Raw genomic sequence first — 15,623 nt, forward strand, 5'->3', positions numbered from 1 at the left:
ACAACTTCATAGAAGTGGTCTTGATGCACCCTTGAGATGAATCTTTCCATCTCTCATGACTCGGAGGTGGAAGCTTTTGCCTTCCCTTTCCTCTTTCTAGAGGTTTCTCCGGCCTTGGATGCCATAAATGGTTATGGAAAAATAAAAAGCAATGCTTTTACCACACCAAACTTAAAATGTTTGCTCGTCCTCGAGCAAAAGAAGAAAGAAGAGAGTAGAAGAAGAAGAAATGAGGAAGAAGGGAATGGCTTTGTGTTCGGCCAAAGGGGAAGAAGTAGTGTTTAGGTTGTGTGAAACTGAAGGAGTGAAGATGGGTTTATATAGGAGAGGGGGAAGGGTAGGGTTCGGTCAATTGAGGGTGGGTTTGGGTGGGAAAGTGGTTTAAATTTGAATGGTGAGGTAGGTAGGGTTTTATGAAGGATGGATGTGAGTGGTGAAGAGAAAGATGGGATTTGATAGGTGAAGGATTTTTGGGGAAGAGGTGTTGAGGTGATTGATGAATGGGTGAAGAAGAGAGAGAGTGGTGGGGTAGGTGGGGATCCTGTGGGGTCCACAGATCCTGAGGTGTCAAGGAAAAGTCATCCCTACACTAAATGGCATGCAAAAATGCGTTTTTAGCCATTTCTGGCGTTTAACGCCAGCTTCTTGCCCTTTTCTGGCGTTTAACGCCAGTCTGGTGCCCCTTTCTGGCGTTAAACGCCCAGAATGGTGCCAGACTGGGCGTTAAACGCCCAACAGCTAGCCTCACTGGCGTTTAAACGCCAGCACGCTCTCCTCCAGGGTGTGCTGTTTTTCCTTCTGTTTTTCATTCTATTTTTGCTTTTTTCATTGATTTTGTGACTTCTCATGATCATCAACCTACAAAAGAACATAAAATAACAAAGGAAAATAGATAAAATATAACATTGTGTTGCCTCCCAACAAGCGCTTCTTTAATGTCAGTAGCTTGACAGTGGGCTCTCATGGAGCCTCAGAAATGCTCAGAGCAATGTTGGAACCTCCCAACACCAAACTTAGAGTTTGGCTGTGGGGGCTCTGTTTGGCTCTGTTTTGAGAGAAGCTCTTCATGCTTCCTCTCCATGGTGACAGAGAGATATCCTTGAGCCTCAAACACAAAGGATTCTTCATTCATTTGAATGATCAATTCTCCTCTATCAACATCAATCACATCCCTTGCTATGGCTAGGAAGGGTTTGCCAAGGATGATGGATTCATCCATGCACTTCCCAGTCTCTAGGACTATGAAATCAGCAGGGATGTAATGGTCTTCAACTTTTACCAGAACATCCTCTACAAGTCCATAGGCTTGTTTTCTTGAATTGTCTACCATCTCTAGTGAGATTTTTGCAGCTTGCACCTCAAAGATCCCTAACTTCTCCATTACAGAGAGAGGCATGAGGTTTACACTTGACCCTAAGTCACACAAGGCCTTCTTGAAGGTCATGGTGCCTACGGTACAAGGTATTGAAAACTTCCCAGGATCCTGTCTCTTTTGAGGTAATTTCTGCCTAGACAAGTCATCCAGTTCTTTGGTGAGCAAAGGGGGTTCATCCTCCCAAGTCTCATTTCCAAATAACTTGTCATTTAGCTTCATGATTGCTCCAAGGTATTTAATAACTTGCTCTTCAGTGACATACTCATCCTCTTCAGAGGAAGAATACTTATCAGAGCTCATGAATGGCAGAAGTAAGTCCAATGGAATCTTTATGGTCTCATTTTGAGTCTCAGATTCCCATGGTTCCTCATTGGAGAACTCATTGGAGGCCAGTGGACATCCATTGAGGTCTTCCTCAGTGGCGTTCACTGCCTCTCCTTCCTCCCAAAATTCGGCCATGTTGATGGCCTTGCATTCTCCTTTTGGATTTTCTTCTGTATTGCTTGGGAGAGTACTAGGAGGGAGTTCAGTAATTTTCTTGCTCAGCTGACCCACTTGTGCCTCCAAATTTCTAATGGAGGACCTTGTTTCAGTCATGAAACTTTGAGTGGTTTTGATTAGATCAGAGACCATGGTTGCTAAGTCAGAGGTATTCTGCTTAGAACTCTCTGTCTGTTGCTGAGAGGATGATGGAAAGGGTTTGCTATTGCTAAACCTGTTTCTTCCACCATTATTATTGTTGAAACCTTGTAGAGGTCTCTGTTGATCCTTCCATGAGAGATTTGAATGATTTCTCCATGAAGGATTATAGGTGTTTCCATAGGGTTCTCCCATGTAATTCACCTCTTCCATTGAAGGGTTCTCAGGATCATAAGCTTTTTCCTCAGATGAAGCTTCTTTAGTACTGCTTGGTGCATTTTGCATTCCAGACAGACTTTGAGAAATCATATTGACTTGTTGAATCAATATTTTGTTCTGAGCCAATATGGCATTCAGAGTGTCAATCTCAAGAACTCCTTTCTTCTGACTAGTCCCATTGTTCATAGGATTTCTTTCAGAAGTGTACATGAATTGGTTATTTGCAACCATTTCAATCAGCTCTTGAGCTTCTGTAGGTGTCTTCTTCAGATGAAGAGATCCTCCAGCAGAGCTATCCAAAGACATCTTGGACAGTTCAGAGAGACCATCATAGAAAATACCTATGATGCTCCATTCAGAAAGCATATCAGAAGGACACTTTCTGATTAATTGTTTGTATCTTTCCCAAGCTTCATAGAGGGATTCTCCTTCCTTCTGTCTGAAGGTTTGGACTTCCACTCTAAGCTTACTCAATTTTTGAGGTGGAAAGAACTTTGCCAAGAAGGCATTGACTAGCTTTTCCCAAGAGTCCAGGCTTTCTTTAGGTTGTGAGTCCAACCATGTCCTAGCTCTGTCTCTTGCAGCAAAAGGGAATATCATAAGTCTGTAGACCTCAGGGTCAACCCCATTAGTCTTGACAATGTCACAGCTTTGCAAGAATTCAGCTAAAAACTGATGAGGATCTTCCAATGGGAGTCCATGGAACTTGCAATTCTGTTGCATTAGAGAAACTAATTGAGGCTTAAGCTCAAAGTTGTTTGCTCCAATGGCAGGGATAGAGATGCTTCTCCCATAGAAGTCGGGAGTATGTGCAGTAAAGTCACCCAGCACCTTCCTTGCATTGTTGGCATTGTTGTTGTTTTCGGCTGCCATAGGTTCTTCTTCTTTGAAGATTTCTGTTAGGTCCTCTACAGAGAGTTGTGCTTTGGCTTCTCTTAGCTTTCTCTTCAAGGTCCTTTCAGGTTCAGGATCAGCCTCAACAAGAATGCTTTTGTCCTTGCTCCTGCTCATAAGAAAGAGAAGGGAACAAGAAAATGTGGAATCCTCTATGTCACAGTATAGAGATTCCTTTAGGTGTCAGAGGAAAAGAAAAATAGAAGACAGAAGTAGAAAATTCGAACTTATCAAAGAAGATGGAGTTCGAATTTTGCATTAAGGAATAGTGTTAGTCCATAAATAGAAGGATGTGAGAAGAAGGGAAGTAATTTTCGAAAATTGAGTGAAAGATTTTGAAAACATTTTGAAAAACACTAATTGATTTTCGAAAATAAAAGTGGGAAAGAAATCAAATATTTTTTTTTTGAAAAAGAATTTGAAATTAGAAATCAAAAAGATTTGATTGAAAACTATTTTGAAAAAGATGTGGTTGAGAAGATATGATTAGTTTTAAAAAGATGTGATTGAGAAGATATGATTTGAAAAACATTTTAAAAAGATTTGATTTTGAAAATTAATAACTTTGCTAACAAGAAAAGATATGATTCAAACATTAAACCTTTCTCAACAGAAAAGGCAACATATTTGAAATGTTGAATCAAATCATTAATTGATAGCAAGTATTTTTAAAAATAGAAAGAAATTGATTTTTAAAACATATGATTGAAAAGATATGATTTGAAAAAGATTTGATTTTGAAAAAGTTTGAAAACTGAAAAAAAATCTGCATTAAAAACAAAATCTTTCCTCTTGTGCCATCCTGGCGTTAAACGCCCAGAATGGTGCACATTCTGGCGTTTAACGCCCAAAACTATACCCTTTTGGGCGTTAAACGCCCAACCAGGCACCCTGGCTGGCGTTTAAACGCCAGTCTGTCCTTCTTCACTGGGCGTTTTGAACGCCCAGCTTTTTCTGTGCAATTCCTCTGCTGAATGTTCTGAATCTTCAATTCTCTGTATTATTGACTTGAAAAGACACAAATAAAAAATATTTTTGGATTTTTAATAATAAGAAAAAATCAAAATGCAACAAGAATCAAATAACAATGCATGCAGGACACCAAACTTAGCAGTTTGTATACTACTGACACTAATGAGAATGCATATGAGACTCATAAACACTCAATTCAAGAGAATTCAAAGATCAGAGTAAGAAATCATCAAGAACATCTTGAAGATCACTAAGACACATGAATGAATGCATGCAATTGACACCAAACGTAACATGAGACACTAGACTCAAACAAGAAATATTTTTGGATTTTATGACTTTGTAAATTTTTTTGTGCTTTTTTCGAAAATTAAGTGGAAAAAGATATCAAAATTCTTAATGAGAATTCCAGGAATCATGCAATGTTTAGTCTAAGACTCCGGTCCAGGAATTAGACATGGCTTCACAGCCAGCCAAGCTTTCAAGGAAAGCTTCGGTCCAAAACACTAGACATGGCCAATGGCCAGCCAAGCCTTAGCAGATCACTGCTCCAATAGCAAGATTGATAGAAATCAACAAGCCCTTGTGATGATAAGTTAAAACCTCGGTCCAATGAAATTAGACATGGCTTCACAGTCAGCCAGATTTCAACAGATCATCATGAAACTCTAGAATTCATTCTCAAGAACTCTGAAGAAAAATACCTAATCTAAGCAACAAGATGAACCGTCAGTTGTCCATACTCGAACAATCCCCGGCAACGGCGCCAAAAACTTGGTGCGCGAAATTGTGATCACTACAACTTCGCACAACTAACCAGCAAGTGTACTGGGTCGTCCAAGTAATAAACCTTATGCGAGTAAGGGTCGATCCCACAGAGATTGTTGGTATGAAGCAAGCTATGGTCACCTTGTAAATCTTAGTCAGGCAAACTCAAATGGATAATGGTGATATACGAATAAAACATAAAGATAGAGATAGAGATACTTATGTAATTCATTGGTGGGAATTTCAGATAAGCGTATGGAGATGCTTGTCCCTTCCGTCTCTCTGCTTTCCTACTGTCTTCATCCAATCCTTCTTCACTCCTTTCCATGGCAAGCTTAAGCAAGGGTTTCACCGTTGTCAGTGGCTACCTCCCATCCTCTCAGTGAAAATGTTCAACGCACCCTATCACGGCACAGCTATCCATCTGTCGGTTCTCGATCAGGCCGGAATAGAATCCAGTGATTCTTTTGCGTCTGTCACTAACGCCCCGCCCTCAGGAGTTTGAAGCACGTCACAGTCATTCAATCATTGAATCCTACTCAGAATACCACAGACAAGGTTAGACCTTCCGGATTCTCTTGAATGCCGCCATCAGTTCTAGCCTATACCACGAAGACTCTGATCTCATGGAATGGCTGGCTCGGTTGTCAGGCGAGCGCTCGTTTGTCAGGCGATCAACCATGCATCGTGTATCAGGAATCCAAGAGATATTCACCCAATCGAAGGTAGAACGGAGGTGGTTGTCAGTCACACGTTCATAGGTGAGAATGATGATGAGTGTCACGGATCATCACATTCATCAAGTTGAAGAACAAGTGATATCTTAGAACAAGAACAAGCGGAATTGAATAGAAGAACAGTAGTAATTGCATTAATACTCGAGGTACAGCAGAGCTCCACACCTTAATCTATGGTGTGTAGAAACTCCACCGTTGAAAATACATAAGAACAAGGTCTAGGCATGGCCGAATGGCCAGCCTTCCAATGATCTAAGAACTAGATGTCCAGAGATCTGATCTAAGAACTAGATGTCCAAAGATGAAAATACAATAGTCAAAAGGTCCTACTTATAGAGAACTAGTAGCCTAGGGTGTACAGAGATGAGTAAATGACATAAAAATCCACTTTCGGGCCCACTTGGTGTGTGCTTGGGCTGAGCATTGAAGCATTTTCGTGTAGAGACTCCTCTTGGAGTTAAACGCCATCTTTGGTGCCAGTTTGGGCGTTTAACTCCCATTCTTGTGCCAGTTCCGGCGTTTAACGCTGGAATTCATGAGGGTGACTTTGAACGCCGGTTTGGGCCATCAAATCTTGGGCAAAGTATGGCCTATCACATATTGCTGGAAAGCCCAGGATGTCTACTTTCCAACGCCTTTGAGAGCGCGCCAATTGGGCTTCTGTAGCTCCAGAAAATCCACTTCGAGTGCAGGGAGGTCAGAATCCAACAGCATCTGCAGTCCTTTTTAGTCTCTGAATCAGATTTTTGCTCAGGTCCCTCAATTTCAGCCAGAAAGTACCTGAAATCATAGAAAAACACACAAACTCATAGTAAATTCCAGAAAAGTGAATTTTAACTAAAAACTAATAAAAATATACTAAAAACTAACTAGATCATACTAAAAACATACTAAAAACAATGCCAAAAAGCGTACAAATTATCCGCTCATCACTCTGTCACAGCACGGCTAATCATCTGTCGGTTCTCAATCAGGTTGGAATAGAATCCCTTGATTCTTTTGCGCTTGTCATCACGCCCAGCCTTCAGGAGTTTGAAGCTCGTCACAGTCATTCAATCCCAGAATCTTACTCGGAATACCATAGACAAGGTTTAGACTTTCCGGATCCTCATGAATGCCGCCATCTATCTAACTTATACCACGAAGATTCTATTAGGGAATCTAAGAGATATGCGCCCGGCCTAAGGTAGAACGGAAGTGGTTGTCAATCACGCGCGTTCATAGGTAAGAATGATGATGAGTGTCACGGATCATCACATTCATCAAAGTTAAGTATAACATATATCTTGGAATAAGAATAGAAGAGAATTGAATAGGAAGTAAAAATAATTGTATTGAAACTTGAGGTACAGCAGAGCTCCACACCCTTAATCTATGGTGTGTAGAAACTCTACCGTTGAAAATACATAAGTGAAAGGTTCAGGCATGGCCGAATGGCCAGCCCCCCTGAATGTGATCAATAGCCTCCTAAGATGAAGAATAAAACAAAACTGAGACCAAAGATGTCTAATACAATAGTAACTTATCCTATTTATACTAGACTAGCTACTAGGGTTTACATGAGTAAGTATTTGATGCATAAATTCACTTCCAGGACCCACTTGGTGTATGTTTGGGCTGAGCTTGATCTATCCACGAGCTGAGGCTTTTCTTGGAGTTGAACTCCAAGTTATAACGTGTTTTGGGCGTTCAACTCCGGATCATGACGTTTTTCTGGCGTTTAACTCCAGACAGCAGCATGTACTTGGCGTTCAACGCCAAGTTACGTCGTCAATTTCCGAATAAAGTATGGACTATTATATATTTCTGGAAAGCTCTGGAAGTCTACCTTCCAACACCGTTGAGGGAGCGCCAATTTGAGATCTGTAGCTCCATAAAATCCATTTTGAGTGCAGGGAGGTCAGATTCCAACAGCATCAGCAGTCCTTTTTGTCAGCTTTTTTCAGAGTTTTGCTCAAGTCCCTCAATTTCAGCCAAAAATTACCTGAAATCACAGAAAAACACACAAACTCATAGTAAAGTCCAGAAATGTGAATTTAACATAAAAACTAATGAAAACATCCCTAAAAGTAGCTTGAACTTACTAAAAACTACCTAAAAACAATGCCAAAAAGCGTATAAATTATCCACTCATCACAACACCAAACTTAAATTGTTGCTTGTCCCCAAGCAACTGAAAAAAAAAATAGGATAAAAAGAAGAGAATATACTATAAATTTCAAAATATCAATGAATATTAATTCTAATTAGATGAGCGGGACTTGTAGCTTTTTGCTTCTGAACAGTTTCGGCATCTCACTTTTTCCTTTGAAGTTTAGAATGATTGGCTTCTCTAGGAACTTAGAATTTCAGATAGTGTTATTGACTTTCCTAGTTAAGCATGTTGATTCTTGAACACAGCTACTTATGAGTCTTGCCGTGGCCCTAAGCACTTTGTTTTCCAGTATTACCACCGGATACATAAATGCCACAGACACATGACTAGGTGAACCTTTTCAGATTGTGACTCAGCTTTGTTAGAGTCCCCAGTTAGAGGTGTCCAGACCTCTTAAGCACACTCTTTTTGCTTTGGATCACGACTTTAACCACTCAGTCTCAAGCTTTTCACTTGGACCTTCATGACACAAGCACATGGTTAGGGACAGCTTGATTTAGCCGCTTAGGCCTGGATTTTATTTCCTTGGGCCCTCCTATCCATTGATGCTCAAAGCCTTGGATCCTTTTTACCCTTGCCTTTTGGTTTTAAGGGCTATTGGCTTTTTCTGCTTGCTTTTTTCTTTTTCTTTCTATTTTTTTTGCCTTTTTTTTTCGCAAGCTTTCTTTTTCACTGCTTTTTCTTACTTCAAGAATCAATTTCATGATTTTTCAGATCATCAATAACATTTCTCTTTGTTCATCATTCTTTCAAGAGCCAACAATTTTAACATTCATAAACAACAAGATCAAAAATATGCATTGTTCAAGCATTCATTCAGAAAACAAAAAGTATTGTCACCACATCAATATAATTAAATTAAATTCAATGATAAATTCAAAATTCATGTACTTCTTGTTCTTTTGAATTAAAACATTTTTCATTTAAGAGAGGTGAAGGATTAATGGATTTTATTCATAGCTTTGAGACATAGTTACTACATACTAGTGATCATGAAGTAGAGACATAAAACATAGATAAACACAACATTAAAAACCGAAAAACAGAAAGAAATAAGAACAAGGAATGAATCCACCTTAGTGGCATCTTCTTCTTGAAGGACCAACAATGTCCTTAAGCTCTTCTATGTCCCTTCCTTGCCTTTGTTGCTCCTCCCTCATTGCTTTTTGATCTTCTCTTATTTCTTGGAGAATGATGGAGTGCTCATGATCTTCCACCCTTAATTGTTCCACATTGTGGCTCAAATCTTCTAAGGAGGTGTTGAGTTGTTCCCAATAGTTGTTGGAAGGAAAGTGCATCCCTTGAGGCATCTCAGGGATTTCTTGATGATGAGCTTCCTCATGCATCTCATGAGAACCGTGAAGGGTCTCTCTTGCTTGCTCTATCCTCTTCTTGGTGATGGGCTTATCCTCTTCAATGGAGATGTCTCCTTCTATGATAACTCCAGCTGAGTAACATAGATGGCAAATAAAGTGAGGAAAAGCTAGCCTTGCCATGGTGGAGGACTTGTCGGCTATTTTGTAGAGTTCATTGGAGATGACCTCATGAACTTCTACTTCCTCTCCAATCATGATGCTATGAATCATGATGGCCCGATCCACAGTAACTTCAGATCGGTTGCTAGTAGGAATGATGGAGCGTTGAATGAACTCCAACCATCCTCTAGCCACAGGCTTGAGGTCCAATCTTCTTAGTTGAATTGGCTTGCCTTTGGAGTCTATTCTCCATTGAGCTCCTTCCACACATATGTCCATTAGGACTTGGTCCAACCTTTGATTAAAGTTGACCCTTCTAGTGTAGGGGCGTTCATCTCCTTGCATCATGGCCAAGTGAAACGCCAACCTCACATTTTCCGGACTAAAATCTAAGTATTTCCCCCGAACCATTGTGAGGTAATTCTTTGGATTTGGGTTCATACTTTGATCATGGTTCCTAGTGATCCATGCATTGGCATAGAACTCTTGAACCATTAAGATTCCGACTTATTGCATGGGGTTGGTTAGGACTTCCCAACATCTTCTTCGGATCTCATGTCGGATCTCCGGATACTCATTTTTCTTGAGCTTGAAAGGGACCTCAGGGATCACCTTCTTCTTTGCCACAACATCATAGAAGTGGTCTTGATTGCTTTTGGAGATGAATCTTTCCATCTCCCATGACTCGGAAGTGGAAGCTTTTGTCTTCCCTTTTCCTTTTCCGGCCTTAGGTGCCATTGATGGTAGTGGAAAACAAAAAAAGATTGTGCTTTGACCACACACCAAACTTAAAATATTGCTCGTCCTCGAGCAATAGAAGAAAGAAGAGAAGAAGAAGAAGAAGAAGAGAATATGGTAGAGAGGGAGAGAGGTAGGTTCGGCCAAGGTGAAGAAGAGGGGGTTGTGTTGTGTGAAAATGAAGTAGAATGGAAGGGTATATATAGGGAGAGGGGGGAGTGTATGTTCGGCCATTTAGGGTGGGAATGGGTGGAAAAATGGTTTTGAATTTTTGAAGGTAGGTGGGGTTTATGGGGAAGAGTGGATGGATGTGAGTGGTGAAGGGGGTGATTGGGAAGAGGAATTGAGGTGATTGGTGAAGAGTGTTGGGAATATAGTAGGTGGGGATCCTGTGGGGACCACAGATCCTGAGGTGATCCTGTGGGGTCCACAGATCCTGAGGTGTCAAGGAATTCCATCCCTGCACCAAATAGGCATGTAAAATGCCTTTGCACACTATTCTGGCGTTTAAACGCCCATTGGTGCACGTCCTGGGCGTTCAACGCCCATGTAAAGCATGTTTCTGGCGTTGAACGCCAGTTTCATGCTTGTTACTGGCGTTCAGCGCCAGCGTTTCTTCTCTAGGCACATTCCTGGCGTTCAGCGCCAGAATGTTGCTTGTTTCTGGCGTTCAGCGCCAGAATGATGCTCTGTTCTGGCGTTGAACACCGGCCAGATGCATCTTACTGGCGTTGAACGCCAGCCTGTGCGTCCTCCAGGGTATGAATTTTTTCTTCTGCTGTTTTTGATTCTGTTTTTAATTTTTATGATTTTTTTCGTGACTCCTCATGATCATGTACCTAATAAAACATAAAATAACAATAAAATAAAAATTAGATAAATAAAATTGGGTTGCCTCCCAACAAGTGCTTCTTTAATGTCAATAGCTTGACAGTGGCTCTCATGGAGCCACAAGGTGATCAGGTCAATGTTGTATAGTCCCAACACCAAACTTAGAGTTTGGATATGGGATCTTAACACCAAACTTAGAGTTTGGTTGTGGCCTCCCAACACCAAACTTAGAGTTTGACTGTGGGTGCTCTTCTTGACTCTGAACTGAGAGAAGCTCTTCATGCTTACTCTCTTTTGTCACCGAGGGATGGCTTTGTGCCTTAAACACAAGGTAGTCCCCATTCAATTGAAGGACTAATTCACCTCTGTTGACATCTATCACAGCTTCTGCTGTGGCTAGGAAATGTCTTCCAAGGATGATGCATTCATCCTCTTCCTTCCTAGTGTCTAAGATTATGAAATCAGCAAGGATGTAAAGGCCTTCAACCTTTACTAACACGTCCTCCACTATTCCATAAGCTTGTCTCAATGACTTGTCTGCCAATTGTAATGAGAACAAGGCAGGTTGTACCTCAATGATCCCCAGCTTCTCCATTACAGAGAGTGGCATAAGATTTATCCCTGACCCCAGATCACATAGAGCCTTTTCAAAGGTCATGGTGCCTATGGTACAAGGTATTAAGAACTTGCCAGGATCTTGTTTCTTTTGAGGTAAAGTTTTCTGAATCCAGGTATCTAGTTCATTAATGAGCAAGGGAGGTTCACTTTCCCAAGTCTCATTACCAAATAACTTGGCATTCAGCTTTATGATAGCTCCTAAATATTGAGCAACTTGCTCTCCAGTCACATCTTCATCCTCTTCAGAGGAAGAATAGTCTTCAGAGCTCATGAATGGCAGAAGGAGATTTAATGGAATCTCTATGGTCTCTATTTGAGCCTCAGATTCCTTTGGATCCTTAATAGGAAACTCCTTCTTGCTTGAAGAACGTCCCAGGAGGTCTTCCTCACTAGGATTTTCGTCCTCCTCCTCCCTTGTGCATTCGGCCACATTGATCACATCAATGGCCTTGCACTCTCCTTTTGGATTCTCTTCTGTATTGCTTGGGAGAATACTGGGAGGAGTTTCAATAACTTTCTTACTCAGCTGGCCCACTTGTGCCTCCAGATTTCTGATGGAGGATCTTGTTTCATTCATGAAACTGAAAGTGGCCTTTGACAGATCAGAGACTAAATTGGCTAAATTAGAAGTGTTTTGTTCAGAATTCTCTGTCTGTTGCTGAGAAGATGATGGATATGGCTTGCTATTGCTCAGCCTATTGCGTCCACCATTGTTAAAGCCTTGTTGAGGCTTTTGTTGATCCTTCCATGAGAAATTTGGATGATTTCTCCATGATGAGTTATAGGTGTTTCCATAAGGTTCACCCATATAATTAACCTCTGCCATGGCAGGGTTCTCAGGATCATAAGCTTCTTCAGAAGCTGCCTCCTTAGTACTGTTGGATGCATGTTACCATCCATTCAGACTTTGAGAGATCATGTTGACCTGTTGAGTCAACACTTTGTTCTGAGCCAATATGGCATTCAGAGCATCAATTTCAAGAACTCCTTTCTTCTGAGGTATCCCATTATTCACGGAATTCCTCTCAGAAGTGTACATGAATTGGTTATTTGCAACCATGTCAATGAGTTCATGAGCCTCTTCAGGCGTTTTCTTTAGGTGAATGGATCCACCTGCAGAATGGTCCAATGACATTTTCGAAAATTCAGATAGGCCATAATAGAATATATCTAATATGGTCCATTCTGAAAACATGTCAGATGGACATCTTTTGGTCAGCTGCTTGTATCTTTCCCAAGCTTCATAGAGGGATTCACCATCTTTTTGTTTGAAGGTTTGAACATCCACTCTCAGCTTGCTCAGCTTTTGAGGAGGAAAGAATTTATCCAAGAAGGCGGTGACTAGCTTATCCCAAGAGTCCAGGCTATCCTTAGGTTGTGAATCCAACCATATTCTAGCTCTGTCTCTTACAGCAAAAAGGAAAAGCATGAGTCTGTAGACTTCAGGATCAACTCCATTTGTCTTTACAGTCTCACAGATCTGCAAGAACTCAGTTAAAAACTGATAAGGATCTTCAGATGGAAGTCCATAAAACTTGCAGTTTTGTTGCATTAAGGCAACTAGCTGAGGTTTCAGCTCAAAGTTATTGGCTCCAATGGCAGGAATGGAGATGCTTCTTCCATCAAACTTGGATGTTGGTTTTGTGAAGTCACCAAGCATTCTCCTTGCATGATTATTATTTTCGGCTGCCATCTCCTTCTCTTGTTCGAAATTTTCTGAAAGGTTACTTCTGGATTGTTGTAATTTAGCTTCTCTTAATTTTCTCTTCAGAGTCCTTTCAGGTTCTGGATCAATTTCAACAAGAGTGCCTTTATCCTTGTTCCTGCTCATATGAAAGAGAAGAAAACAAGAAAAGAAAGAGGAATCCTCTATGTCACAGTATAGAGATTCCTTTATGTTAGTAGAAGAAGAAAGGGGAGAAGAGTGAAGAAGAATCCAAACTCAAGGGTTAGATTGGGTTCGGATCTTTAGATGAAGAGGGGTGAAGAGAAGTGTTAGTAATTAAATAAATAAATAGAATAAGAAAAGAGAGGGAGAATTTTGAAAACAATTTTGAAAAAGGGGTTAGTAATTTTCGAAAATTAAAGATAAGATAAGATTTAAAATTAAAATTTAAAACAATTAATTAATTAAAAAGAAATTTTGAAAAAGGGATGAGATATTTTCGAAAATTAGAGAGGGAAGAGTAGTTAGGTGGTTTTGAAAAAGATAAGAAACAAACAAAAAGTTAGTTAGTTGATTGAAAAAGATATTAAAATCAAATTTGAAAAAGATAAGAAGATAAGAAGTTAGATAAGATATTTTGAAATCAAATTTTGAAAAAGATAAAATTTTTGAAAAAGATAAGATAAAAGATAAAAGATTTGTTGAAAAAGATTTAATTTTTAAAATGACTTAACTAACAAGAAACTACAAGATAAGATTCTAGAACTTAAAGATTGGACCTTTCTTAACAAGAAGATAACAAACTTCAAATTTTTGAACCAATCACATTAATTGTTAGCTAATTTTCGAAAATTAGATGTAAAGATAAGAAAAAGATTTAGAAAGTATTTTGAAAAAGATTTTTGAAATTTTCGAAAAATAGAAAAAAATTAAAAAGATATGATTTTTGAAAAAAATTTTTGAAAAGATAATATTTTTAAAATTGAAAATTTGACTTGACTTGTAAGAAACAACTAATTTTGAAAATTTTTGACCAAGTCAGCTCAAATTTTTGAAAATTTGGAGAGAAATAAGGAAAAGATATTTTTTGATTTTTTTGAATTTTTAATTATAAGAGAGAAAAACACAAACATGACCCAAAACATGAAAATTTTGGATCAAACCACAAGATGCATGCAAGAACACTATGAATGTCAAGATGAACACCAAGAACACTTTGAAGATCATGATGAACATCAAGAACATATTTTTGAAAAATCTTTGATGCAAAGAAAACATGCAAGACACCAAACTTAGAAATCTTTAATGCATGGACTCTAACAAATGAAAAATGCATATGAAAAACAACAAACAACACAAAACAAGAAATCATCAAGATCAAACAAGAAGACTTGTCAAGAACAACTTGAAGATCATGAAGAAAACTATGAATGCATGGAATTTCGAAAAATGCAAGAAAAATTTTTAAAGCATGCAATTGACACCAAACTTAAAAATTGACTCAAGACTCAAACAGGAACACAAAATATTTTTTATTTTTATGATTTTATTATTATTTTTTTATTTTTATTAATTTTTTTTCAAAAATATAGTTTAGAAAAACGAAAAAGAAAAGAAAAATTTTGAAAAAGTTTTTGAAAAAGAAAATTACCTAATCTGAGCAACAAGATGAACCGTCAGTTGTTCATACTCGAACAATCCCCGGCAACGGCGCCAAAAACTTGGTGGACGAAATTGTGATCACATCAATGTAGTATTATTTGTTGTTGTATGGAATCATTATTATGGCACTTATGTGTGGACACAACTCCGTTCAACTAACCAGCAAGTGTACTGGGTCGTCCAAATAATAAACCTTACGTGAGTAAGGGTCGATCCCACAGAGATTGTTGGTATGAAGCAAGCTATGGTCACCTTGTGAATCTCAGTTAGTCAGATTAGATTGGTTTATGGTGAGTTCGAAAATTAATAAATAAATAGAAAATAAAAAGGGATAGAAATACTTATGTAAAGCAATAGTGGGAATTTCAGATAAGTGTGTGAAGATGCTGTGCTCCTCTCATATCTCTATTTTCTTATTACATTCATCCAATCCTTCCTACTCCTTTCCATGGCAAGCTGTATGTAGGGCATCACCGTTGTCAATGACTACATCCCATCCTCTCAGTGAAAACGTTCCTATGCTCTGTCACAGCACGGCTAATCATCTGTCGGTTCTCAATTAGGTTGGAATAGAATCCTTTGATTCGTTTGCGCTTGTCATCACGCCCAGCCTTCAGAAGTTTGAAGCTCGTCACAGTCATTCAATCCCAGAATCCTACTCGGAATACCATAGACAAGGTTTAGACTTTCCGGATCCTCATGAATGCCGCCATCTATCTAACTTATACCACGAAGATTCTGTTGGGGAATCTAAGAGATATGCGCCCGGCCTAAGGTAGAACGGAAGTGGTTGTCAATCACGCGCGTTCATAGGTGAGAATGATGATGAGTGTCACGGATCATCACATTCATCAAAGTTAAGTATAACATATAT

The 15,623-nt window shown here is 39.3% G+C and overlaps 1 non-coding gene across 1 annotated transcript; it reads left to right on the forward strand.

Moving 5' to 3' along the window:
* The first annotated feature begins 2,593 nt into the window (after nt 1–2,593).
* LOC112719289 (small nucleolar RNA R71) lies at nt 2,594–2,701 on the forward strand. The gene has a single exon (XR_003161596.1). It is a non-coding gene; the product is annotated as a small nucleolar RNA R71 (small nucleolar RNA).
* Nucleotides 2,702–15,623: the final 12,922 nt, after the last annotated feature.

This window comes from Arachis hypogaea, chromosome 10 (genome assembly GCF_003086295.3).
Source record: "Arachis hypogaea cultivar Tifrunner chromosome 10, arahy.Tifrunner.gnm2.J5K5, whole genome shotgun sequence".
In the NCBI taxonomy this organism is placed as follows: domain Eukaryota; kingdom Viridiplantae; phylum Streptophyta; class Magnoliopsida; order Fabales; family Fabaceae; genus Arachis; species Arachis hypogaea.